At 48.7% G+C, this 22,195-nt stretch overlaps 1 protein-coding gene and 1 pseudogene across 2 annotated transcripts in view; both read left to right on the top strand.

The window, feature by feature from the left end:
- Positions 1 to 22,195, top strand: part of LOC117072480 (NADPH--cytochrome P450 reductase) — a 76,720-nt gene that overhangs the window by 5,581 nt on the left and 48,944 nt on the right. The window lies entirely within an intron of this gene.
- Positions 2,312 to 3,425, top strand: LOC117072482 (annotated as a pseudogene).

The following is a 22,195-nucleotide window of genomic DNA, read 5'->3' as shown; positions in this document are numbered from 1 at the left end:
TCCCCTTGTTTTATCTTCAGTACTTTTTCCTGCAACCCTGTTTCTGAGCTCAGCATCACATCACCTCTGCGGTGTTGATGCCAGTGTTCTTAGAGCACTGTGTCCTAGTGATGCTTCCATCTTTGTGGGCATGCATCATCAGTGCATTGGGTAGGCTGGGTCTGTACAAAGGTTTGCAGGGCTGGTTAGGAACACATGAACTGTGATCACCTTTCTGAACTCATATGTAATGACCGTTAGGTCACCTGGGGTGAGTTTTCAACACTGCAAACAGAGATGGCAGCTCTTGAATACACAGGAGAGTATATTAACCAGTGGTGCCTGGGATCACTCAGAGTGCAGTTTGGCTGGTACACAGTCCAGGCATCAGAATATGTTCCAGCAGGTATTTGTGGTCTTGTGAAGAAAAGCCACTGTTGGTTTTGGTAAAGGGCTTCAGAACCTTTGTGAAGGTCTTCCGCGGACACCACACAGTCTTCCGCGGACACGTTGGACGCGTTCCTTAGGTAATGTGATTTGCAAACTCAGGAGTCATTCAGTGTCACAATAGTGATCAAAAGCTCCCGGCCCCTGTCCCCAAAACCTCCACAACAAGAGTGCTGTCTGGGCTGGGCGCGGTGGCTCAAGCCTGTAATCCCAGCACTTTGGGAGGCCGAGATGGGCGGATCACGAGGTCAGGAGATCGAGACCATCCTGGCTAACATGGTGAAACCCCGTCTCTACTAAAAATACAAAAAACTAGCCAGGCGACGTGGCGGGCACCTGTAGTCCCAGCTACTCGGGAGGCTGAGGCAGGAGAATGGCGTAAACCTGGGAGGCGGAGCTTGCAGTGAGCTGAGATCCGGCCACTGCACTCCCGCCTGGGCGACAGAGCGAGACTCTGTCTCAAAAAAAAAAAAAAAAGAGTGCTGTCAGTGGCCTCACCGACTTCCTGGACCCTGAAGCTCCAGGGACAAAAGACAGCTGTCCCTTTTCCCTTCCTCTCCATTCTGGGTCTCCCACCACCACCAAGTCCTGTAAATTTTTAGTCTTTGAATCTTTTGTTTTGAGACAGAGTCTCGCTCTGTCGCTCAGAGTGAAGTGGCACAATCTCAGCTCACTGCAGTCTCCGCCTCCCAGGTTCAAGCCATTCTCCTGCCTCAGCATCCCGAGTAGCCGGGATTATAGGCACGTGGCCCCGCGTCCAGCTAATTTTTGTATTTTTAGTAGAGACAGGGTTTCACTATGTTGGCCAGGCTGGTCTCGAACTCCTGACCTCAGGCAGTCTGCCTGTCTCGGCCTCCCAAAGTGCTGGGATTACAGGTGTGAGCCACCACGCCCGGCCCTTTGAATCTCTTTCTACTGCTATGGTCTTACTGTAGCCCCTTGTCACTTCCTGCTGCACTGACCCTTAATTGACCCATAATTCTCCCTCTCTTTTCTTCCCCACCACGTCCCAGGATCTGCCCCATGGCACCATTGCTAGTTGATCTTGGAACCCTGCTTCTGTCACCCCTCCTTTCTCTTTGCCCAGGCTGGAGTGCAGTGGCACGATTTGGCTCACTGTAACCTCCGCCTGTCAGGTTCAAGTGATTCTCATGCCTCAGCTTCCCGAGTAGCTGGGACTACAGGTACATGCCACCACACCTGGCTAATTTTTGTATTTTTAGTAGAGTCAGGGTTTCACCATGTTGGACAGGCCGGTCTCGAACTCCTGGCCTCAAGTGGTCCACCCTGCTCAGCCTCCCAAAGTGCTGGGATAATAGGCATGAGCCACTGTGCCCGGTCACTGTCACTGTCTTAATGCGTGTTTTCTTCTCCATCTGCTTTCATAAAAGATAAACAGTGACTTAAAGGTGTCTCATTCTCCCCTCCCTAGTGGCAATATGGTTGGACTAGAAGGTGGATTCAGTGAACAGGGAACCTCCCTGTCATTTCTGCAAGTGTAAGCTGGGGCATAGAACAATGCCAGGCATAAGGCAGGCACTTGGATGAGTGGGTGAATGAATAAATATGGCTTCTATCCCCCAAGTTTACTGCTGAGCTTTCTCCTGCATATTGACTGAGCTCAGATGTCAAAATTGGGTCTGATCTGTATCTTTTTTTTCTTTTTTTCTTTTCTTCTTTTTTTTTTGAGGCAGAGTCTGTCACTCTGTCGCCCAGGCTGGAGTGCAGTGGTGCAATCTCGGCTCACTGCAACCTCTGCCTCCTGGGTTCAAGCAATTCTCGTGCCTCAACTTCCTGAGTAGCTGGGATTACAGGTGTGCGCCATCACGCCTGGCTAATGTTTTGTAATTTTTAGTACAGATGGGGTTTCACCATGTATCACCATGTTGCCCGGGCTGGTCTCGAATGCCTGGCCTGAAGCAGTCTGCCCACCTCGGCCTTCCGAAGTGCTGGGATTACAGGTGTGAGCCACTGCGCCTGGCCTGATCTGTACTTTTGAAGATTATTCCAAGGTACAGTAGGAACTTTTGGTAGGACGTTAGTTTTCCATCCGGGTATAACATTTTGTGTCAGTGGTGGGGTTGTGCATGATCAGTAGCTGCAACACTAGAAAGATGGCGAAGCAGGAGCAAAGAAAATTCCCTTTGGCTCCAGAAAAATCTCCTGAAAGAGAGGAAGACTTATCAAGCCCTCGAAGCCACCCAGTCAAAGCAGGCACTTTTGGCAAAGAAGGAGCAGAGGAAAGGAAAAGGGCTCAGATTTAAGCGACTGAAATCATTCCTACATGATTCCTGGCGGCAGAAACATGACAAGGTGCGTCTCAGACAATTAGAAGTGAAACCTCATGCCTTGGAATCGCCAGATAAACACTCGTTGGCCTTTGTTGTATGCATCGAAAGGATTGATGCGTTTACTGGTGCAGAGAACCATTGCAAGACTTCGCCTAAAGAAAATTTTTAGTGGTGTCTTTGTAAAAGTCACCTTCCAGAACCTAAAAACGCTGCGTATAGTGGAACCTTTTGTGACCTGGGGACTTCCAAATCTGAAGTCTCTCCAGGAACTCGTTCTGAAACGTGGACAAGCCAAGGTCAAGAATAAGACCATCCCTCTGACAACACAGTGATTGAGGAGCACCTGGGAAAGTTTGGTGTCATTTGCTTGGAAGACCTCATTCATGAAATTGTCTTCCCGGAGAAGCATTTCCAGGAGATCTCATGGTTCTTGCGCCCTTTCCACCTCTCAGTAGCCCGTCATGCTACCAAAAATAGAGTGGGCTTCCTCAAGGAGATGGGCACACCTCCATCTCCTGGGGGTGTGTGCATCAGTCAGCTCATCCACCAGCTGAACTAGAGGCAGGTGCCAAACTGCAGTAAATTTTTATCAATGAAGTGGAAGCATGTGTTGTTTTTTGGATGGGGGGGAGCGAGATTTTTATCAAGTATCTTCAGAGAAGATTATTTCCTGCTTTATCTTCAAAAACTGGAAAGGAAGGGTCAAAGGAAAGACAGTGGCTGGCTGGGCGCAGTGGCTCACGCCTGTAATCCTAGCACTTTGGGAGGCCGAGGTGGGCGGATCACCTGAGATCAGGAGTTTGAGACCAGCCTGACCAACATGGAGAAACCCCATCTCTACTAAAAATACAAAAATTAGCAGGTGTGGTGGTGCATGCCTGTAATCCCAGCTACTCGGGAGGCTAAGGCAGGAGAATTGCTTGAACCCGGGAGGCGGAGGTTGTACTGAGCCGCGATCGCACCATTGTACTCCAGCCTGGGCAGCAAGAGTGAAACTCAGTCTCAAAAAAAAAAAAAGGAAAGACAATAGCTTACGTTCATGGCAAGCACCTCTCATCAGAGTCCAGTTCCAAGGAAAAATTCCAGCATTTTCTACATTGGCTACTGCCTCATCTCTGAAATCACATTTCATGGAAGAAGGAGTCCTGCTTTGTTTTTTTTTTTTTTGAGATGGAGTCTCGCGCTGTCACCCGGGCTGGAGTGCAGTGGCCGGATCTCAGCTCACTGCAAGCTCCGCCTCCCGGGTTTACGCCATTCTCCTGCCTCAGCCTCCCGAGTAGCTGGGACTACAGGCGCCCACGACCTCGCCCGGCTAGTTTTTTTTGTATTTTTTTAGTAGAGACGGGGTTTCACCATGTTAGCCAAGATGGTCTCGATCTCCTGACCTCGTGATCCGCCCATCTCGGCCTCCCAAAGTGCTGGGATTACAGGCTTGAGCCACCGCACCCGGCCTACTTTGTTACATCTTCTATTCTAGGGTTTAATGTTGGTAAATGAGTAACTCTATCATTTGTACAAGGCTCCCTAAGATTCCTGTAGCAGTTGACCAAGCCCAGGGACAGGATTGAATCCAGAGATTCCTGGGGCCTTGAAGAAGACTTGAAATACACATAGGAAGAAAGGCACAAAAATAAATATTCACTTGTCTCTGAAAAAAAAAATTGCGTCTCAAGTTCCTTCTGTAGTTGATAATTTATTCAGTAATAATTTTACAATTGAAGAATATTCTGACTCTTTCTGAATCTGTCTAGATCAGTTACCTGGATGCTGAAGACTTGAATAAATTTGTTTATTTTAAAAATTCTAGGGCCTGGCGCAGTGGCTCATGCCTATAATCTTAGCACTGTGGGAGGCCGAGGTGGACAGATCACTTGAACCAAGTATCAAGACCAGCCTGGGCCACATGGCAAAACACCATCTCTGTTTAAAAATTAGTGTTTTTAAACATCAGTGTTTAAAAATTAGCAGGGTGTGGTGGCGTGCGCCTGTCATCCCAGCTACTTGGGAAGCTGAGGTGGGACGATCACCTGAGCCCAGGGAGGTCGAGGCTGCAGTGAGCCATCATCAGACCATTGCACTCCAGCCTGGGTGATAGAGTGAGACCACATCTCAAAATATACAATAATAAACAAAAAATAGAAAATTCCCCAAATAAATGAATAATAGAAAATTCTAGTGAAAATAAAAGGGGTTGAGTATAACCGTTGAGTGTCTGCACTGGGTGTTTCTGTCTCATGTAACCAACATAGCACTGTGAGGATGGTCATCCCGGAGACGGGCTATGGTAAATCGTGTGCCCAGGATCCCAGAGTGCGTAGGTGGCATATCTAGGTTTTGAACCAAGGTCTGTCGGCCTTTCGTAGCTCAACTGCGTTGTGAGTTTGTTGAATTTCAAGTTCCATGCTTTCCCCAACCAAATCAAAAACCGGAGGGGGAACTGAAAGCTGAGAGCCTAGTAATTGAGAGGACGACTCTGGGAGGTGATGGTATCAAAAAGCCGTCCCGGGAAGCTCTTGTAATTGAGCACACAACTCTGCCCAGAGCTTCCTAGATGCCAGGGCAAAGAAAGATGGGATTACATAGCAAACATTATCGGAAAAAGGAAGCCGATCAGTTTCTTGTTAGTATTTTTCAGCTGGGTGCGATGACCCATGTCTGAAGTCCCAGCATTTTGGGAGACTGAGGCAGGAGGATCACTTGTGGCCAGGAGTTTGACACCAGCCTGGGCAACAGAGAGATAATCTGTCTCTTCAACAAGAAAATACACGTTTAAAAAATTAGCCAGGCATGGTGGTAGGCGCCTGTAATCCCAGCTACTCAAGAGGCTGAAGCAGGACGATCACTTGAGCCTGAGAGTTCAAGGCTGTAGTAAGCTATGATTGCACCACTGCACTGCAGCCTGGATGATAGAGCAAGACCCCATCTTTGAAATTTTTTTTTAAAAGTGCTTTTCTGTGGGCCTTTACACGAGGATCATTGAATAAAGCAATGGGCAGCAGCCCCTGTACTCAGCAAGTGTTTGTAGAGCGCCATATATGTGCCCAGCTCTCTTCGAGGTGCCGGGACTACTGTCGTGTGTGGAAAAGACCAGCAAGATGAAACATGATGTTGGCCTAGGCCCGGGTGGAGGCGCTGTTTTCAGGAACAGGGGTGTTCCCACAGGTAACGCTTTCTGGGTCCCATCTAGATAAGAGGCTGAGAGGTTCAGGCTCAGTTGTAAATTCTGTAAGGGCATTTCTTTGGGAGGTGTGAGCAAGAGAGTAGAATCAGAGTGATTACTTTAACAGGCGGGAGTGAAGCTTGAGAATCTGGCAGAGCGAGGAGCGATCTTATGCCAGAATGAGAGGCAGCCAGTCCAAAGTGAAGGTTCTGAATCTCTTAGTACCTCCCACGTGCAGTGTCTTGCTTTTTTTCTTTTTCTTTTTTCTTTTTTTTTAACGCAGGACACTTGCTCTGTCACCCAGAATCATTGCTCACTGCAGTCTCAAACTCCTTAAGCCCTTCCAAGTAGCTGGGACTACAGGCATATGCCATCATGCTTGACTAGTCTTTCTTTTTCCCTTCCCCTTTCCTCAGAGATGGGGTCTTGCCATGTTGCCCAGGCGGATCTCAAACTCCTGGGCTCAAACGATCCTCCTGTTGACCTCCCAGAGTGCTGGAATTACAGGCATGAGCCACTGTACCTGGCCCCCTGCCATTTTTCCTGTGAAATTTGAAAGGATTTCTTGCCCTTTAGTAGGTGATTTCAGGCAGGGCCAAGAGGTCTTAGAAAGCAGCACGGCTCTGTTCCCATGCTCCTTCCTGGCTGAAGGGCCAGTGTGCCGTGCCTTGGAGGGCGAAGCATTGACTCTAGTCTGGGAGATTCTGTTCATTCAGTCATTCAGCAAACAAATACTGAGTGCCGACCGGGCATGGTGGCTCACGCTTGTAATCCCTGCACTTTGGGAGACCGAGACAGGCAGATCACCTGAGGTCGGGAGTTTGAGACCAGCCTGACCAACATGGAGAAACCCGTCTCTACTAAAAATACAAAATTAGCCGGGCGTGGTGGCACATGCCTGCAATCCCAGCTACTCGGGAGACTGAGGCAGGAGAATCACTTGAACTGGGGGGCAGAGGTTGCAGTGAGCTGAGGTTGCGCCATTGCATTCCATCCAGCCTGGGCAACGAGAACGAAAGTCCATCTCAAAAAAAAAAAAAAAAAACAGCAGCAAATATTGAGTGCCCATGTTATGCCAAGTCTGATGAGCACCAGGGTTACAGGGATGCAGAATAGCTCCACCCGGACATGAGACCAATCCCGTGTCCTTCTGCAGGGGTTATGTCATCTTGGGCAATGCTGTCCTCCGATGATGTGGCCAGGATGTCAGCTGCAAAATGAACCCCAAGTCATCCAGTGAGGCTGCATCTACCTGTAACTTTGCCGTGTCCTGAAAAGGTCTTGAAGGGCAGACAGATGGTTGACAGAATAGCTCTGGAGACCGTTGCCCTGGGTTCGAATCCTGGTTCCACCGTTTATTGATTCCCTGATGTTGGACAAGGAACTTTAACCTTTGTGATAATTACAGCTCCTGTGCATCAGAGCAGTGTTGTAAGGATGAAATGAAATAGCAGACTGTCGTATTGTAAGTGCTTACCACATGCTGTTATTACGTGTACATTACATTATAAGAGGGGAAAGTATTCTGTTAGACAACTCACTCTGTTCATTAGTTAAAAACAAGTCAGGGCCAGGCTTGGTGGCTCACATCTGTAATCCCAGCACTTTGGGAGATTGAGGCAGGCTAATGGCTTGAGCCCAGGAGTTTGAGACCAACGTGGGCAACATGGCGAAACCCCATATCTTTTTTTTTTTTTTTTTTTTGAGACAGAGTCTCACTCTGTCGCCCAGGCTGGAGTGCAGTGGCTCGATCTCGGCTCACTGTAAGCTCTGCCTCCTGGGTTCATGCCATTCTCCTACCTCAGCCTCCCAAGTAGCTGGGACTATAGGCGTCCGCCATCACGCCTAGCTAATTGTTTGTGTTTTTAGTAGAGACAGGGTTTCACCGTGTTAGCCAGGATGGTCTCCATCTCCTGACCTTGTGATCCGCCTGCCTCAGCCTCCCAAAGTGCTGGGATTACAGGCGTGAGCCACTGCACCCGGCCGAAACCCCATCTCTTACAAAAAATTCATGGGGCTTGGTGGTGAGTGCCTGTAGTCCCAGCAATGCAGGAGACTGGGCTGTGATCATGCCACTGTACAGCAGCCTAGCTGACAGAGTGAGACCCTGTCTCAAAAAAAAACCAAAAAACAAAAACCGGGTCAGGAGTAGGGAGTGACTGCTGATGAGTGTGGGATTTCTTTTTGGAGGTATTAAGATGCTCTGGAATCTGGTAGTGGTGATGCTTGCACAGTGGGTGAATATAGTGAAAACCACTGAATTTTACACTTTAAAATGATGAATTTTATGGTGTGTGAATTCTATCTCAGTTCTTTTTTGTTTGTTTGTTTGTTTTTTGAGACTGACTCTCACTCTGTGGTCCAGGCTGGAGTGCAGTGGCCCAATCTTATCCCACTGCAACCTCTGCCTCCCGGGTTCCAGTGATTCTCTTGCCTCAGCCTTCTGAGTAGCTGGGATTACAGGCACCCACCACCACGCCCAGCTGATTTTTGTATTTTTAGTAGAGATGGGGTTTCACCATGTTGGCCAGGCTGGTCTCAAACTCCTGACCTCAAGTGATCCTGCCTGCCTCGGCCTGAGGCGTGGGCCACTGCTCCCAGTCTGTATCTCAGGTTTCTTTCTTTTCTTTTCTTGCTTTCTTTCTTTTTTTTTTTTTTTTTTTTAAGACAGAGTCTTGCTCTGTTACCCAGGCTGGAGTACAATGGCACAATCTCCACTTACCACAACCTCCACCTCCTGGGTTCAAGCAATTCTCCTGCCTCCGCCTCCCGAGTAGCTGGGATTACAGGCACGCACCGTCATGTCCGGCTAATTTTTGTATTTTTAGTAGAGATAGGGTTTCCCTATGTTGGCCGGGCTGGTCTTGAACTCCTGACCTTGTGATCCACCTGCCTCAGCCTCCCAAAGTACTGGAATTACAGGTGTGAACCACCGTGCCCGGCTTCTATTTCAGTTTTTTTTTTTTTTTTTTTTTTTTTTTTGTTGAGACGGAGTCTCGCTCTGTCGCCCAGGCTGGAGTGCAGTGGCCGGATCTCAGCTCACTGCAAGCTCCGCCTCCCGGGTTTACGCCATTCTCCTGCCTCAGCCTCCCGAGTAGCTGGGACTACAGATGCCCGCCACCTCACCCGGCTAGTTTTTTTGTATTTTTAGTAGAGACGGGGTTTCACCGTGTTAGCCAGGATGGTCTCGATCCCCTGACCTCGTGATCCGCCCATCTCGGCCTCCCAAAGTGCTGGGATTATAGGCTTGAGCCACCGCGCCCAGCCTCTATTTCAGTTTTTAAAAATCCGGTTTATAGGTCATGAGTTCTTGAGCAACTAGATTCCCACCAGTTGTGCCACCTGTTCCCTGTCACCTTGAGCTAGTCCTGGACACCTGCAGCAGACATACGTTCACTGTGTTTCTGGGCTCCCACACATTTCTAAGCCCTCTTGAAGTTAACTTCGGGTAATGGTCTGTGAGAGGAAGTGATGTATGTCACTTCTGGATGGAAGCATTTAAGAGCCAGGACTGGGCCCTCCAACAACCTTCTTCCCATCAGGACGGCTGCGGAAGTTGTACCTTGAGGTGGTGGAATGACAAGAGAAAAAGCTGCTTGAACCACTGAGTCACCTTATGGAGGCCAGGGTCCTAGCGGAGTCACCCTGCCCACACTAGACGTTGCTTAGAGTTCAGCGTGAAGCCATGCAATGTGGGTCACTGCCCAGGAGGACTTTTTTTCTGGTGCTGTGACCTGGAGGACTTTCCCTCTAGCCTCTCAGACAGGTGTACTATGTGATGTGGTAGGTCTCTTTTCTAACAGGAAGCCCCAGCAGGTGCAGCAGAGCCGTGGTTCTCCCAACCCAAGCACATCTTCACAGCTCGCTGCAGTCAAGTATGCAGCTCTCTTGGTGGTGTCTGACAAATGGAGCGTGAAGCCCTCAGTCTAAAGCAGCATCTTGGGTAACCTAGTGTACCTGTCTCGAGCAGCAGGCATGGTACAATGTCAGGCCAGCACCAAAGGATTTTGTCTTCCTTGTAAGACAACATGGGGCAATAGAAAGCTCTGTATGGGCAATCTTGTAAATGGTGTAATAATTATAATGCTTTTATAGACACTGCATGACAGTCCTTTGTCACCATAGCAATGGCGTGTAATTATTACTGACTCGTTCATGTTGTGGGTTTTTAGTAACCCTACTACCCACATTCTAGAATTTAAACACATGCTGTGAATATCCAAGCACAGGTCACAGAGATGACCTACAGCTGGTGCTCAATGCACTTTGTTTTTTTTTTTTTTGTTGAGACGGAGTCTCGCTCTGTCGCCCAGGCTGGAGTGCAGTGGCCGGATCTCAGCTCACTGCAAGCTCCGCCTCCCGGGTTTACGCCATTCTCCTGCCTCAGCCTCCCGAGTAGCTGGGACTACAGGCGCCCGCCACTTCGCCCGGCTAGTTTTTTGTATTTTTAGTAGAGACGGGGTTTCACCGTGTTAGCCAGGATGGTCTCGATCTCCTGACCTCGTGATCCGCCCGTCTCGGCCTCCCAAAGTGCTGGGATTACAGGCTTGAGCCACCGCGCCCGGCCTGCACTTTGTTTTTGAGACTGAGTCTCGCTCTGTCGCCCAGGCTGGAATGCAGTGGCGTGATCTCGGCTCAGTGCAACCTCCGCCTCCCAGATTCAAGCGATTTTCCTGCCTCAGCCTCCTGAGTAGCTGGGATTACAGGGCGTGCACCACCATGCCCAGCTACTTTTTGTATTTTTAGTTTCACCATGTTGGCCAGGCTGGTCTTGAACTCCTGACCTCAAGTGATCTTCCCACTTTGTCCTCCCAAAGCACTGGGATAACAGGTGTGAGCCACCATGCCTGGCCTCAATACACAATTGATTGACACCAGCCTTAAATGCATAGCAATGACCTAACACCAAGGTGAAATGCAAGCAACACCGGGGAGGGAATGACCAATATGAGGCCTCAGCCCGTGGGCCATCTGGCCTGTCTGTCTCCTTAGTACCATTGTTCCCTGTCAGCTTGTGGAAGAACTGGTTTGAAACCACTTGTTGGACAGAAGGAAGCCACCGACCAAGACCTGTTCTGTGGGTGAAGCTGTTGCCCAGAGCACCCCCCGTGGCTCCCTGGTCCTCTATGTACTAGTAGAAACTCAGTTTTTGCTGAATGGCACAGCCCACTACTAGCTGAATGTGGGGTGGCAGTAGCCAGCATGAGAACCGCCAAGACCATTGTGAGCCAGGAGTTGGGTCACCCCTTCCTTGTCTGGGGTTGCAACAAGAAGTGACAGAGAGAGTCCCACAAGGTCTCTACATCTCCCTCTGTAAGTTGTGGAAATTTCAGTAATTTGCTTGGTCCTTAGGTCTTTGAATCTGAATCTATAAAATGGATGAAATAATATTTCTCTAAACAGGTTTATCATATGAATCAAAAGAAATTGTAGAAAGTGCCTAACCAGGGTGCTTGGCATGTAGTAGGTGTTGAGTGAATGTTGGTTGCGTGGCTTGGCTCCTGCTTAGTGAGTCTGCAGTAAACACAGTGCTGTGTAGACTAAGCAGGCCTTTCTTCTACAATTCTGAGTGCTTTTTCTTAAGAACCAAGGGTACTAACCCTTGTTTTAGAGACATTCAGAAACTAATCAGGTGTAGTGGTGTGCGCCTGTAGTCCCAGCTCCTCAGGAGGCTGAGGTGGGAGGAGTACTTGATCCTGAGAGGTAGAGGTTGTGGTGAGCTATGATTGCACTACTGCACTCCAGCCTGGACAACAGAGCAAGACCCTGTCTAAAAAATAAATAAATAAATAAATAAATAAATGTAAACACGGAAATAGAAACCATTTATACTGACAGAACTTCTCTCTGTCACCCAAGCTGGAATGCAGTGGCACGATCTCGGCTCACTGCAGCCTCCACCTTCCGGGTTCAAGTGGTTCTCGTGCCTCAGCCTCCCAAGTAGCTGGAATTACAGGTGTGTACCACCATGCCTGTCTAATTTTGTATTTTTAGTAGAGACAGGATTTCTCCATGTTGGTCAGGCTGGTCTCAAACTCCCGACCTCAGGTGATCCGCCTGCCTCGGCCTCCTAAAGTGCTGGGATTACAGGCATGAGCCACCGCGCCAGGCCCTTATGTATGTATGTATGTATTTTTTTTTTTTTTTTTTTTGAGACGGAGTCTCGCTCTGCTGCCCAGGCTGGAGTGCAGTGGCCGGATCTCAGCTCACTGCAAGCTCCGCCTCCCGGGTTCACGCCATTCTCCTGCCTCAGCCTCCCAAGTAGCTGGGACTACAGGCGCCCGCCACCTCACCTGGCTAATTTTTTGTATTTTTTAGTAGAGACGGGGTTTCACCGTGTTAGCCAGGATGGTCTCGATCTCCTGACCTCGTGATCCGCCCGTCTCAGCCTCCCAAAGTGCTGGGATTACAGGCTTGAGCCACTGCGCCCGGCCTGTGTATTTATTTTTTAAAGACAGGGTCTTGCTCTGTCACCAGGCTGGAGTGCAGTCTTGGGATCATATCTCACTGTAACCCCCAATTTCTGGGCTCAAGTGATCCCCTCACCTCAGCCTCCTGAGTAGCTGGGACTACAGATGTGCACCACCACACCTCACTATTTTTTAAATTTTTTGTAGAGATGGGGTTTCACTGTGTTGCCCAGGCTGGTCTCAAACTCCTGGCCTCAATCTATCCTCCCGCCTCAGCCTCCCAATGTGCTGGGATTACAGGCATGAGCCACTGTGCCTAGCCAGCAACAATATTTATAAGAGCCCCCAAGAGGAAACAATCCAAGTATCCATCACCCATTGAATGGATAGACAAAATGTGGTATATCCATACAATGAAATGTTACTCAGGCATGAAGAGGAATGAAGGGCTGATGCATGCTACAACGTGGATGGACCTTGAAAACATTATTCTAAGTGAAAGAAGCCAGGTACAAAGGGCCACTTATTGTGTGACTTTATTTATTTATTTTTTAATTTATGTATGTATGTATGTATGTATATATGTATTTGAGACAGAGTCTCCCTCTGTGCCCAGGCTGTAGTGCAGTGGTGCAGTCTTGGCTCACTGCAACCTCCACCTCCAAGAGAGTCAAGCGATTCTTCTGCCTTAGCCTCCCGAGTAGCTGGGATTATAGGCGCCTGTCATCACACCCAGCTAGTTTTTTAATATTTTTGGTAGAGACGGGGTTTCACCACGTTGGACAGGCTGGTCTCGAACTCCTGTCCTCAAGTGAACCTCCCGCCTCGGCCTCCCAGAGTGCTGGGATTACAAGTGTGAGCTACCACACCCAGCCGGTTTTTCCTTTTAAAGCCGTGACCCTATTTTCCCTTCTGGCCTTGGTGTGTGGCCTCTTCCCCACTCTGTCACCTGCCCTTTTGAGTCCCTTTCCATCAGGAAGCCCTCCTTAACCACTACCAGACTCACCCACACATGAACCGGCTCCTGCCATCTGTTTAATGTTGGCAAGGAGATAAAGATGTGTCTTCCACCAGAGAAGAAGAGGCCACTGCTCGATTCAGTTTGCCTTCCCTGCTGGGCACAGGTGTCATGGCCTCCCTTAAGTGCTTATTCATTCCTGTGTTTCAGCTTTCTCTCCTTCCACCCGCTGCTAGGCTTCTGTGCGCACAGTGCTTTGTGGAATTGCTCCTGTCTCTTCAGCTTAGCAGTGTGCCTTGAAGAGGAAGAGCTGCAGAGAAATGTTGAAAATAAATTGCTTTTTGAAAAATAATTTGACAGTAAGTCAGGGACCTTAAAAATATTTATTCCCTTTGATTCAGAAATATGTCTAAGACAAATTCAGAAATTCTTTTTTTTGAGACAAATTCTGGCTCTGTCCGTCCAGGCTGGAGTGGAGTGGTGCAATCTTGGCTCACTGCAACCTCCTCCTCCCAGGTTCAAATGATTCTCATGCCTCAGCCTCCCGCTAGCTGGAACTGCAGGTGTGCACCAACACACCCAGCTAATTGTTGTATTTTTTGTAGAAACAGGGATTTGATGTGTTGCCCAGGCTAGTCTTAAACTCCTGAGCTTAAGCGATTTGCCTGCCTCAGCCTCCCAAAGTGCTAAGACTACAGGCGTGCACCACTGCGCCTGGGCCAGAAATTCTATTTTAAGGAACTTATCAGTGGCTTACAAAGACTTATGTTGAAAATATATCAATCCTGTTTTTCATGACTTTTTTTTAAACAATTTTAATTTTTTTTTCTGTACTAGAAAATGCACTGTAACTTGACATTGTAATAGTGAAAATATAATGACATTTGAGAATTTATAACAAGAGAAAATGTTCACAATTTAATATATGAAAAGAAGTAGAACAAAATTATGTGTAGTATAACACCAATCATGTTAAAAACATGGCCGGGCACAGTGGCTCACACCTGTAATCCCAGCACTTTGGGAGGCCAAGGTGGGTGGATCACGAGGTCAGGAGTTTGAGACCAGCCTGACCAACAGTGAAACCCCATCTCTTCTAAAAATACAAAAATTAGCCAAGCATGGTGGCAGGCAACTGTAATCCCAGCTACTCAAGAGGCTGAGGCAGGAGAATCGCTTGAACCTGGGAGGTGGAGGTTGCAGTGAGTTGAGAGATGGCACCACTGCACTCCAGCCTGGGCAACAGCGAGACTCCATCTCAAAAAAGAAAAAAAAAGTATGTTCTGTAATATACATGTAAAAAACTGGTAGAATGAAACCAAATAAGAGTTTGGATTATGTTTTCTTTAATTTTATGCTTTAAAATGTAGCACATTTTCTTCACTAAACATGCTTTTAAATGTTTTAATTGACAAAGTTGTATATATTTATAGTGTATGGCATATTGTTTTGAAGTCTGGTAGAATGGCTCAATTGAGCTAATTAACATATGCATTACCTCACACTTTTTTTTGTGGTGAGAACACTTAAAATCTACTCTTAGCAGTCTTTAAGAGTACAACACATTGCTACTAACTATAGTCATGTTATACAATAAGTCTCTGTTTTTTTTTTTTTTTTTTTTGAGCAGAGTTTCACTCTTGTTGCCCAGGCTGGAGTGCAGTGGCACAATCTCGGTTCACTGCAACCTCTGCCTCCCAGGTTCAAGCGATTCTCTTGCTTCAGCCTCTGGAGCAGCCGGGATTACACGCACGTGCCACCACGCCTGGCTAATTTTTTGTATTTTTAGTAGAGATGGGGGTTTCACCATGCTGGCCAGGCTGGTCTCTTAACTCCTGACCTCAGGTGATCCACCTGCCTTGGCCTCCCAAAGTGCTGGGATTATAGGCATGAGCCACCGCACCCAGCCTCAGTAGGTCTTTTGAACTGTATTTAATTTTAACTTTTTGTTTTGAAATAGTTTCAGATTTGCAGAAAAGTTGCAACAGTACCAACAATTCTTGAGTGCCCTTTACCCAGATTTCCCCATTGTTAATATTTTACCATATTTGCTTTATCGATGTGTGTGTGTGTGATATATTTTTTCTTGAACTATTTGAGAATGAGTTGCAGATATGGTGCTTGGTTACCTCTAAGTACTTCAGTGTGTATTTGCTACAAGGCAAGGACAGTTTTTAAAAATTATTTATTTATTTATTTTACATAAGCAAAATACAGTGATCAATAGCAGGAAATTAACATTGATATCCTGTGTTGTCTAATCATAGAGTTTCTTTACATTTTGCCATTAATATCTTTTACATCAGAAAAAAAATGTTTTTTCCTGGTCCAAGACCTCAAAGAGTGTGTGTGTGTGTGTGTGTGTGTGTGTGTGTGTCTGTCTGTCTTAGATCACTCAGTCTTTATCTTTCATGCCCTTCACAGTTTTGAAAACGTGAGGCCGTGTCTCTGTCAACGTCTCACAGTTTGGTTTGGGTTTGTCTAATGTTCCCTCATAACAAGATGCATCTTCCACCCTAGGCAACAGCGTGAACAACAACAAAAAAAAGAGGTGACCTGGGTGCTTTTGATACCCTATATTCAGATGTAGGAGCAAAGAAATGACTTAAAGTTGGAGTTTATATTTAAAAGGGAAGCAGAGTGTAAGTTTGGAAAATCTGCAGCCTGGCCATATGACAGAGAAAGAAAAAACTTTTTCAAGAGAATTCAAGCAGGCTGTGGAGCAACCACTTGCTAGAGCGATTTGCAGATTTAAAAAGGAGGCAAGTACTGATAGCCAAGACTGTGGGGAAAAAAAAGGCCTTGAAGGCATTTCAGAGACCTTCCCTGCAGCCCCTCCCATTACAGTTGTGGAGGCCTACGAGGGAAGAATGCTTTGTGGTTCAGGCCCAGGGCCAGGGCACGGCTGCCCTGCACAGCCTCAGGACACTGCTCCTCACATCCCTGGCCACTCAGCCTCCAGCCTTGGCTCAACGGGGCCCAGATACAGCTCAGGCTGACCGCACTAGAGGGTGAAAGCCGTAAGCCTTGGTGGCTTCTATGTGTGGTGAGCCTGTGGGTGGACAGAGTGCAAGAGTGAAGGAGGCTTGGCAGCCTCCACCTAGATTTCAGAGGATGTATGGGAAAGCCTGAGTACCCAGGCAGAAGCCTGGTGCAGGGGCAGACCCCTTACTGAGAACCTCTGGTAGGGCAGTGTGGAAGGGGAATGTGGCATTGGAGGCCCCATACAGAGTTCCCACTGCAGCACTGCCTAGTGGAGCTGTGGGAAGGGGACCACTGTCGTCCAGACCCCAGAATGATAATCCATCAGCACCTTGCAACCTGTCCCTGGAAAAGCCACAGGCTGTGAGAGCAGCCTTGGGTTGAACCCTGCAAAGCCACCAGAATGAGTTGGACCAGGACCTTGGGAGCCTACCCTTTGCACCAGCACACCCTGGATGTGAGACATGGAGTCAAAGGAGATTATTTGGGAGCTTTAAGGTTAATGACTGTCTGGCAGGTGCGGTGACTCACACCTGTAATCCCAGCACTACGGGAGGCCGAGGTGGGAGTGCAGTGGTGCTATCTCGGCTCACTGCAACCTCCACTTCCTGCGTTCAAGCGATTCTCCTGCCTCAGCCTCCCAAGCAGCTGGGACTACAGGCACCCACCATCACGCCCGGCTAATTTTTGTATTTTTAGTAGAGACAGGGTTTCATCATGTTGGCCAGGCTGGTCTCGAACTCCTGACCTCAGGTGAGCTGCCCACCTCAGCCTCCCAAAGTGCTGGGATTATAGGCGTGAGCTACTGCGCCTAACTGGCGGAACTGGTTTTTTTTTTTTTGAGACGGAGTCTCGCTGTGTCGCCCCAGGCTGGAGTACAGTGGCCGGATCTCAGCTCACTGCAAGCTCCGCCTCCCGGGTTTACGCCATTCTCCTGCCTCAGCCTCCCAAGTAGCTGGGACTACAGGCGCCCGCCACCTCGCCCGGCTAGTTTTTTGTATTTTTTAGTAGAGACGGGGTTTCACTGTGTTAGCCAGGATGGTCTCTATCTCCTGACCTCGTGATCCACCTGTCTCGGCCTCCCAAAGCTAACTGGTTTTTTAGTTGAGAGGGTTGGTACTTCTTCCTTCCTGCCTTTGTCCAAGGGCTGCTTGGGGCGTGTGTGTGTGCGTGTGTGTGTGTGTGTGTGTGTTTCAAAGACAGAGATCTGTATTTAAGTATTAACTCAGGTCAGACACTTGGGATTTTTCACCAGGCGTCGTCACCAATCAGCCAGCTCAGATTAATTAACGTTAATTTGGTTGGTCTGTTCCCAGACCCCTGGGGTGCAGGCACTTTCTGTCATTAAGTCTTTGTGACCCAGCCTTGTGTGACACATCTCCCATGATGGGGAGCCACGCCCACAACAGTGCATTCTGTGTTCAGACTCCTTTATTAGAACGTCTTTGCTTGGAGGGGATGTAAACCTCTGTCCTCTGTGACGACTCCTATTTCTGAATGCCAGGCCTCTCCCTTTAGCAGTTTTCTGACCACCTAAAACAGGGATCAAGTGCCTCTGAATCTTCTTTCCTTAGAATTAACCTGTCCAGTTCCTTTACTGTTTCTTTTTTTTTTTTTTTTTTTTGGAGAGAGGGTCTTGCTCTCCCAGGCTAGAGTGCAATGGCACAATCATCATGGCTCACTGCAGCCTCTAACTCCTCGGCTCAAGTAATCCTCCTGCCTCAGCCTCCTGAGTAGTAGGGACTACAGGTGCACGCTACCACACCTGGATAATTTTTTTTTTTTGAGGTGGGGGGGTCTCACTTTGTTGCCCAGGCTGGTCTCAAACCTCTGACCTCAGCAGTTCTCCAGCCTCGGCCTCCCAAAGTGCTGAGATTACAGACATGAACCCCTGTGCCTGGCCTACTGTTTCTCTTGTGACAGGTGTTGGGGACTACTCCCTAGGGCCACTTTCTGACTGTTGCAGTTTGTCTTTGATGTTCAAAGTGGAACTCATTTGGAATTCTATTAAAGAATCCTTAGTGTGCATTCCCTTTTCGGGAGGCCATGTTGACTTCGGCCCATCCCATTCTCGTTTTGGTAAAGGAGGAGGGAGTAGCAATGTCCATGCTATGGGATTGCTGCCATGGACTTGCTATAGGAATTGTAACACACACATGTGTGAGCAGGGGGTGTGGGGGGGACAGCATTCTGATTGCCTCCAGGTGATCTCTCCAGACTGTCACCCCTGCGCTAGAGGCAGAAGATGACTTCAGAACTGATCTGCCCAGAATTTGAGAAAAGTAAAGCAAGACCCCTGGCTCTCTCTCTTTCTCTTTTCTGTATTTTTATTTAAAATTAATTGAGGCAATCAGCCAGGCATGGTGGCTCATGCCTGTAATCCTAGCACTTGGGAGGCCAAGGCAGGCGGATCACTTGAGGTCAGGAGTTTGACACCAGCCTAGACAACATGGTGAAACCCCGTCTCTACAAAAAATACAAAAATTAGCCAGGCATGTTGGCGGGTGCCTGTAATCGCAGCTACTTGGGAGGCTGAGGCGGGAGAATTGCTTGAACCTGGGAGGTGGAGGTTGCAGTGAGCCTAGATTGTGCCACCGCTCTCCAGCCTGGGGACAAGAGCCAGACCCTGTCTCAAAAAAAAAAAAAAAAAAAACCCGGGTTTGGTGGCTCACATCTGTAATCCCAGCACTTTGGAAGACTGAGGGAGACAGATCACCTGAGGTCAGGAGTCTGAGACCAGCCTGGCCAGCATGGCGAAACTCTATCTCTACTAAAAATACAAAAATTAGCCAGGCCTGGTGGCAGGCACCTGTAATCCCAGCTACTCCAGAGGTGGAGGCTGGAGAATTGCTTGAACCTGGGAGGCAGAGGCTGCAGTGAGCCGAGATCGTGCCATTGCACTCCAGCCTGGGCAACAAGGGCAAAACTCCATCTAAAAAAAAAAAAAAATTGAGGCAAAAGTGGGGATGGTCAAGAGGATGAACCAGCATGAACTCCTATGGAGAGTTTTGTGCCTGTAAATCACCTTGTGCCACCTTTTAATGTTGACACTGGATTATATCTATGCAATGCCCTGGAGCTTAGGGGAACTGTGGGCTCACCTCCTTGGCATTCAAGCCAGGGAGCGGAGGCCCCAGAGATGCTGCTAGAAGCAGACACAGGGAGCTGCAGCTGCAGCATCAGCCCCTGTGGGCCTGGTCAGCTCAATTTGTGCTGAGTCATGCCCGCTGTTTGCCCGCTGTCCCCCCCGCCCCCCAGTCATGCTTGCACACATCTGACTCAGCAGCTGCCTTCCTCTTTCACGTCATTGCATCGGGCGCGTGTTGGTCATGTGTTTCTAAATTAAGTCCTGTTGTGTGGGAAAAAGGCCATCAGCTGGGGGCGTTTGGCCATCTTTAGTGGAGAATGTTCTCTAGGACATCTGGGTCAAGGCCCTGTGACTGCATTGATATTAGGGGTGCAGGCATCATTGTACAGTCTTACCTGCCTGTAGCAGCATTCTGATCACACCACCCCCTTGCCCTGTCCTCACCAGCTTCCCCGGGGCCAAACACCTTAGACTGGTGTACAGACCCCTAGGCCTTTACACACTCATCTGGGTGTCTCCTTTAAAAGTTTATCTCGGCCGACTGTGGTGGCTCATACCTGTTATCCCAGCTCTTTGGGAGGCCAAGGTGGGAGGATTGCTTGAGCCTAGGAGTTTGAGACCAGCCTGGGCAACTTAGTGAGACCCCATCTCTACAAAAAAATTTTAAAAATCAGCTGGTATGGTGGTGCATGCCTATGGTCCCGGCTACTCAAGAGGCTGAAGCAGGAGGATTGCTTGAGCCCCGGAATTGGAGGCTGCAGTAAGCTCTGATCACACCACTGCACTCCAGCCTTGGTGACTCCAGCCTGTTCAGTGAATGAATGAATGCTTATCTCTTACTTGCCATCTATGCATCCCCACATATAAACGCATCCCATTGCACCACACTTGAGTTACCCCAGACCCCGAGTTTCCCGTGTTCTAGGCTCTGGTGCACGCTTCCTCTGTTGGTAACTTCACTCATCCCCCTAATCTGACCGGTGGACCCTGATCATTCATCACAATCCAGCCTGGATGTTGGCCTCTGGGCGCCCCTTCCTTGACTGTTTCAGACTGTCATGCCTGCTTTTTCCTTCCAGCTCTATTTCCCCTGCCCCTGGCCTCCCCATGCAGCCATGACTGCTGGGATAGGTCTGCCCTTTCTCATAGCAGGAGAGCACCTTGGGGCAAGGTTGGCGTGTCCGCTCCTGCCTGAACCCGCACAGTTCCCGGCATGCAACAGGTGCTCCTCAGCTATTTGCTGCATGCGTGGACGTAAGAGTGACAGAGGCATGTCCTTCGACATGACATTTTTGTACCTGAACATTGTCTAGAGGCTCTTCCAGACTGTAGGCTCTGTGGAATTAGGAGCCTGCCTGCCTCGCACTCCCTAGCATCCTTAGTGCTTTGGGCCCCACGGGCCGGCGGAGCCCTGGTGCGGGTTCCAGGCCTGCTTTGGTGGAAGTGCTCTGTGCCTTTAGCCACACAGAGCAGTAACTTGCAAGGCTTTCAGAGCACATCTAAGAATCAGGAAGCAACTCAGTTTCTCGAATGGATTTCACAAAGTCTGTGAATAAGAGGGCCCCACAGGCCCTACTCAACAGCCTTCTTTCATTTATTATTATTATGTTTTTAAATAGAGAAGATGCTAGTCTTCAAAGACCCTCTTTACTCTTTTACTCTTTTTCCTTTTTTTTTGAGATAGTCTCATTCTATTGCCCAGGCTGGAGTGCAATGGCATGATCGTGGCTCACTGCAACCTTCCCCTCCTAGGTGCAAGTGATTCTCCTGTCTCAGCCTCCAGAGTAGCTAGAATTACAGGGGTGTGCCACCACACTTGGCTAATTTTTGTATTTTTAGTAGAGACTGGGTTTCACCAATGTTGGCCAGGCTAGTCTCGAGCTCCTGACCTCAAGTGATCCACCCGCCTCAGCCTCCAAAAGTGTTGGGATTACAGGCGCTAGCCACTGCACCTGGCCCTCTTTACTCTTATTGTTGTTATCATATAGTGATGGAGTCTTGCTCTGTTGCCCAGGCTGGAGTTCAGTGGTGCTAACTGCAGCCTCAACCTGCAGGGCTCAAATGATTCTCCTGCCTTAGCCTCCCAAGTAGCTGGGACTACAGACCTGAGCCAATGCTCCCTGCCTGTTTACTCTTATTTTATTTTATATTCATTTATTTATTAAGATGGAATCTCACTGTGTTGCCCAAGCTGGAGTGCGATGGTGTCATCTTGGCTCACTGCAACCTCTGCCTCCTGGATTCAAGTGATTCTCCTGCCTCAGCCTCCCAAGTACCTGGGATTACAGGCACATGCCACCATGCCTGCCTAGTTATTTTTGTATTTTTAGTAGAGACGGGGTTTCGCCATGTTGGCCAGGCTGGTCTCAAACTCCTGACCTCAGGTGATCCACCCGTCTCAGCATCACAAAGTGCTGGGATTACAGGCATGAGCTGCTGTGCCTGGCTTACTCTTATCTTAGATATCATGCTAACAAACAGCCGATTTCCCAGTTTATGCAGATTAAAAGCAGCCAATTACAAGTGGGTGAGAGACTTTTGAAAAAACGTAGGCACTCTCATGGCTGGGCGCGGTGGCTCACACCTGTAATCCCAGCACTTTTGGAGGTCGAGGTGGGTGGATCACGAAGTCAGGAGATTGAGACCATCCTGGCTAATACGGTGAAAACCCATCTCTACTAAAAATACAAAAAATTAGCCAGGCGCAGTGGCGGGTGGCTGTAGTCCCAGCTACTCGGGAGGCTGAGGCAGAATGGTGTGCACCCGGGAGGCGGAGCTTGCAGTCAGCCGAGGTCTCGCCACTGCACTCCAGCCTGGGCAACAGAGAGAGACTCTGTCTCAAAAAAAAAACATAGGCAGTCTCATAATGGTGAGAGTCAT

Source organism: Trachypithecus francoisi, unplaced genomic scaffold (genome assembly GCF_009764315.1).
Source record: "Trachypithecus francoisi isolate TF-2019V2 unplaced genomic scaffold, Tfra_2.0 Lachesis_group4, whole genome shotgun sequence".
NCBI lineage: Eukaryota > Metazoa > Chordata > Mammalia > Primates > Cercopithecidae > Trachypithecus > Trachypithecus francoisi.
Note: the sequence above shows the minus strand (reverse complement) of the source record. Positions and strands in the feature narration are given on the sequence as shown.